General features: G+C 37.6%; 1 pseudogene; it reads right to left on the minus strand.

Annotated features, from left to right (window-relative positions):
* Positions 1 to 1,157: 1,157 nt before the first annotated feature.
* On the minus strand, positions 1,158 to 5,630 carry LOC130728887 (heat shock cognate 70 kDa protein 2-like; annotated as a pseudogene).
* Between the last annotated feature and the right edge of the window lie 709 nt (positions 5,631 to 6,339).

The following is a 6,339-nucleotide window of genomic DNA, read 5'->3' on the forward strand; positions in this document are numbered from 1 at the left end:
TCATTAATGGCACAAATGTAATTATTAGCAATTAGAAATATAAGAGTCTCAAATGAACGCTTCTTCCTTCTTTTCATCTCCTCTGCTTTACTTCTTTGATTTTTCTCCCTCTTTCTATGGAACGTGAAGCTTCTCCACCGAACCAAAAGTCCCCTTCACCCACCATAATTTCCGTCAATGATTTCAACACATCACACCCTTCCCCTCCAAGTTTCAGATCTGAAATACAAAGCCTGCATATTTCATCATCCCATTCCGGTTACAGTTCACAATGTCATATGGGCTAATTTTGATCTAAGTTAATTTGTAGTATTTTTATAATTTGTTCAGTTCCATTGGACAAGGGAAAAGGAGAAAGGTTAAGGTGCCAATTTTTAATTCCGATTAGTCATCCAGCAAATAACTCGTGGACCTGAACCCTCCAATTCTAAAAAGCGTGGTGGAATTTGAGCCGCTGCTTTTGATGTTGGTATCACACGTCTCCCACAAACTCATAAGTTAGAGTAGATCTGAACTCAATTGACTATGAATACATGGATATGGGTGCCTTTTCTTGATGCTTAAATGGGTTGAAGTTTGAAGGTAGGTAGCTATGCTTTTGATCTCGCATACAAGTACTCAAAGGTTAGGACTAAAATTGTCATTCCATTTAATGGTTGGGCATGGATCTTCAGATGCAGAAGAAATTTAGCACACAATCAAACAAGTTTTCTATGTCTTTTATTTCTAAAACATGTTTTTGGAAGAAATTTATCAAACAATTTTTTTTGTTTTTTAATTTCTAAAACTGTTTTTAGAATCATATTACCAAACAGATTTTTTTCTTTTATTGTTTTGAAAAGTAGTTCTTAGAAACTATTTTAGAAAACAGTTTTGAAAACAAAAAAATTGAAAACACAATCAAACACACCCAATAATTTGTTTCTATGTAATTTGCAAGGAAGGAAGTTGGTGGGTAGGAAAATGAATGGAAAATGGAATCTTGACATGTTTGGAAGAGGCATGAAAATAGAGGGGGAAGGAAAAGGGAGGATGAATAGTAGCATGTCAGATTTCTAATGACTTGGGAGAAGCAATTAACAGCATAATGACATTAGTACCCTTTGTTTTGTCAAAGTATTTTGCAAAAGTGAACTTGCTGCCAGTGTGCATGTTCTCTTCGGTCTTCACATATCCTTTCTCTTTTTATAACTTTTTTTAACTTGCGGTTCATCCTTTTCGTAAAGCATAACATCAAATAAAATGTAATAATACAAAAATTTGATTGCTTTTTTAATTTACGTAACATTCATAAAAAAAAAACAAATAATGTGTAAGGGTGAACTAGTAAATACTTAATCACCTTTATTTCTCTTTTATTACTTTTCCATCATCTTTCCTTTCATTTTCTCCTAATCCAAACAACTCAAAAATCACCTCATTTTCCACTTATATTCTTTCCTCTTATATTCTTTCCTCTTATATTCCATCCACTCATTTTCACCTCTCCATCAATACATAGCATAAAAGCACAAGTGCTGCGAAATTGGTAGCAGTAATTTTAAGTCCACCCTCCTTGCAATTCCAACAAAACACGCATCATGGCCCATCGCACAACCCAGCAACAATACCCACGGAGAGATCATCATAAACAAGTTGCAGCACCCACTAAAAGAAGATACAGCACCAACTTTTATTGCAGCAACTAAGAAGAAACAACACACAAAAGAGGATTGGAGTGTCATTCAAATAGAGAATAACATAACCCTTTCATGTTTTCCTTGTTCCATTGCCATGAACGCCACTTTACCAATTCCAAAGCCTTCTCCCAGCAAACTTGCTCATTCCTGAACACAATCATGTTCCTAATCAACCAAACAGTCCAAACCGTGACGCACCAAATTGAAATCATTCCCAGCTGATGTTGCAAAAACGATCTCTCAAATTCCTTGGCAGTGCAGTTTGGCAACCTATCCAACAATAGCAGTCCAGCCATAAACGCATTGAACTAGGACAAGACAGCAAAAGGTGAGAAGCTGTTTCAACCTCCCTCAAGCACAACTTGCACAACTCCGCTCCATTCTAGATGCTCTCCTTTCAAGTTGGAAATCTCACGCAAAGCCTCTATGACTCTATCCATTCCTGTACCGTCTTAGAATCTTTTCCTAACTCCTTTATATGTTGGGTCATAGCTTCACCATACCTCCCTTTTAGATGTCATATGTCTGTTGGTTCCCCTTCATAAAAAATTGGCAAAACCAATTGTTTCTTCCTCTTCCGACAGTCAAGAATCTTAAAAGTTCCTTAACGCACCATTTAGAGTCAGCAAAGTTTTCAGACAAAACAACAATTGCAAACCTTGATTCTTCAATGGCTTCAAGAAGTTCCTTAATTGGGGCTCCATCCTCCAATGATTTATCATCTTTGAAGGCCTGGAATCCCTCCTTACATAAAGCATCATAGAGATGTTTTGTGAAAATCTCCCGAGTATCATTTCCTCTAAAACTAATAAGAATTTGGTAACGGGCGGTTGACTGGCTTCAGCTAACTAATGATTCTTGCCACTTCCCAATGGACTTATTTTTCAAGGAAGATGCCACCTTTTCGATCAATCCAGGTAAGCCATTGCATTTAGAAGCAACTTGTCGTGCCATTTCAAATAGACCAGATTGAGAGTTAACACTTGAAAGTTTTTGTAGCAGGGCCAAAGCTTCATCATTAGATAAGGGATCCAAATAAATTGAATGATCACATCACATGAAGACGCAATCTGCCTCGTCACGTGTGGTTAAAAGAACCTTGCGCTGTTTGCTATTATAAGGAATGCCTAATTCTTGCGGTCGACACTTTGTGGGAAAATTATCCAAGATGACCAGAGTGGATTTGTCCTTCCTTTCTAAGGAAAAAATTATTTTCATTATTCTTACAGCATCGGTGTCATGTTTTTCAAACACGTTCAACATCTTAGGAAATTCTTCTTGAATGCTCTTGGTTTCTTGATTCTCAGACACGGGAAGAAATATAACTTTATGAAAAATCTTTTCATACTCATCTATCTCAGCTTTCAGCAATGCTGATTTACCAGATCCCTTCTTTCCATGCAATCCAATAACAGAGAGATTATTATCTTTTAGTGCGTCTATAAGTTTCTTTGAAGCCTCTTTTGTAGAGTTGAAGTAATACCCAGAGATTCTGGAAGGGAAGGACTGTAAACTTGGGGTTTCTACTGTATGGGAAGTATCTTGCTCTTCTCGTGCCTCCAAGTGTGTATTTGGAATATCTTCTGTAGAATTGTACTTCTCTGTCTCTTGTGCCATCTTCTTAATCTCCTCCTTCGAGAGTCTTCCCTTGTCACTGGTGATAGTGATCTTGTTCTTCTTCCCTGTAGACTTGTCCTCGGCAGAGACATCCAAGATACCATTTGCATCAATGTCGAAGGAAACAGTGATCTGAGGAACACCCCTTGGTGCAAGAGGAATGCCAAAAAAGTTGGAATTCACCCAACAAGTTGTTGTCCTTGCTCTTGGGTTTCTCACCCTCGTACACCTGGATCGACACACTAGGCTGGTTTTCTGAGGAGGTTGAGAAAACCTCCTCCTTCTTGGTTGGAATTTCAGAGTTCTTTGGAAGGAGTACAGTCATGACACCTCCAAATGTTTCCAAACCAAGTGAAATAGGAGTGACATCCATCAATAAAAGATCCCGAAGCTTCTCATATTTACATTGACTTACGATAGCAGCCTGGATAGCAACTCCATAAGCAATAACCTCGTCAGGGTTGATGTTCTTGCAAAGCTCCTTCCCATTGAAGAACTCCTGCAACAATGACTGCACTTTGGGGATCCTGGTAGACCCACCAACAAGAACAACATCATGAACATTCATCTTGTCTGCATCAGCTCTTATAAAGACTCTTGTCCATCTCAAGGTCCCTCAAACATTGCTCAACAATCTCCATGCACTTCGTGAAGAGGTCCATGTTGAGCTCTTCAAACTTCTCACGAGTGATTGCAACGTAGAAGTCAACACCTTCATACAATGAGTCAATCTCAATGGTGGTCTTTGCAGTGGATGAGAGTGCCCTCTTTGCCTTCTCACATTCGCTCCTCAACCTTCTTAAAGCTAAGCCCTTGGGTTTCCACTAATGTCGTTCTTATACTTCCTCTTGAACTCCTCAATAAAATGGTTAACCACCCTGTTATCAAAGTCTTCACCTCCAAGATGGGTGTCTCCGGCAGTGGCTTGAACATGAAAAAAACCTTCTTCAATGGTTAGAAGAGAGGCATCAAAAGTACCACCACCAAGGTCAAAAATCATCACATTCTTATTATGACCAATGGCTTTCTTGTCAAGGCCATAGGCAATGGCAACAGCGGTTGGTTCATTGATGATACGTATGACATTAAGGCCCGCGATGGCGCCAGCGTCCTTTGTGGCCTGACACTGAGAGTCATTGAAGTATGCAGGGACGGTGACAACAACATTCTTCACGATGGAACCAAGATAAGTCTCAACTATCCCACACATCTTCCACAGGACCATGGAGGAAATTAAATCTCCTCCGGCCAGAACTGCTTCTCCTCATTTTTGTAGTTAACAGCAATCATGGGCTTGTCCCCGACACTAGGGATGACCTTGAATGGCTATAGCTTGATATCACTCTGGATGGAAGCATCCGAGAATCTCCTTCCAATCAAACGCTTCACATCTACCACCACAAATCAATCCAATTAATCAATAAGCAAACTACCTCAATAAGCATATCATGTTCCATCCAAATCAAGTGAACAGATTACTCCAACACGTACACGTACACATCTACTACATAATATTAATAGATTCATAGATCAAAGACAGAAAGATTCAGACGAACAACGTATTATTAGGCACTGCGATTTAGGAGAACAAAACAACCAAAATCGTGAAGCTAAACAGAAGTTGAATAGAATCATATATTTAAGGTTGGTTAATGGTCATATGAATGATTTTATATTATATTCTAACACGCCCTTCATGTAAGAGTTCTTTGGGCTTGAAGCGTGGATAATGCATAATCTCGACTTATTGACCATGTCAAATAATTAACCAATTATCTCAAAAGCTTAAGTTGTTTAGTAAAAACTATATGAATGATTTTATATTATTTTCTAACATTTAATAACAACTTGTGCACGAGTAAAAACTGCAAACAGATTATGAGATACTTGATAGTATCATAATCTAAAGAAGTAACATAAACAAAGCTACAAATCTATGAAAAAGTTGACATTTAAACATAAACATTAAATAAGGTTCCTGGTAACATATAAGCTACCAAAGACGGTGTTGGTGGGGTTCCTGGTGACCTGGTTCTTGGCGGCATCTCCGATTAAGCGCTTGGAATCGGTGAAAGCGACACATGAGTAGGTGGTACTGAGGTCGACTCCGATAGCGGGAGCGGGAGCCTCTTCTTTTGGGACCATTATATCTGAGAATGCAGCAGCACAGGGAGAACGAAGAAAAGAAGATCAAAGGAATGGCTTTCTAGTTCACATCTAAATCTGCTACTTATCTTCTGTCAAGTTGAATAAGAATATTGTTACATATATTGGAAGCAAGCACCAAGCTGCAGAGGGACAAAGTCAATCTTTTAATCAACTTGGCCTCGATCTTCAAGATTTGTTTTAGTTATTATATGTACTTTGCATTTAAGAAATGCAGTTAGGTTTCTGAAGTCTTTGAAATTTATTAGAGTAAATTACACTCCACTACCTTGAGGTTTCCTTATATGACACTAAACTCCAAATTTACTCAAATATTACACTCCACCCCACCTACTATTTATTACCTGCAAATTTTGTTAGCAATTTATTTCACTAATATTTTCCTACGAATGTTTCTTCAAATTTAAGTAATTTTTTTGCAAAACTATATCTACAAGTAATCCCACAGATGATTAGTGCAATTCCGCCAATTTTTCCTTTTTTTAAGTCTTACCTTCTTCTTATATTCTTTTAATATGATTCTTATAAATTTTTTATGCAAGTGTTTTAAGAGTTAAAGTTTAGTTTATTTTAGATTACTAATGTAAAGACTCAAAATTCTGAACTGCTATAATTCCAAATTTCAAATTAATTTTATTGTGTTACTCTCCAATTGTGTTTGTTTGAATGATTAATATGAATCGTTGTGCCTTTTCCCATGTACCAAAAAAAAAAAGAATATGAATCGTTGCACTATACTATTCTCATGGTTGATTGCTTAGATTTTGAAATCGCTTCAGATGGTTGATGCCTTTGAGTGAAATCTGCGGAAGTTTATTTGATCGAGATGGCAACTCGAACGAATCCTACCTTTAAATTAAAATTAGTCATTTCAATT

The sequence above is a fragment of the Lotus japonicus genome, chromosome 1, assembly GCF_012489685.1.
Source record: "Lotus japonicus ecotype B-129 chromosome 1, LjGifu_v1.2".
Lineage (NCBI taxonomy): Eukaryota > Viridiplantae > Streptophyta > Magnoliopsida > Fabales > Fabaceae > Lotus > Lotus japonicus.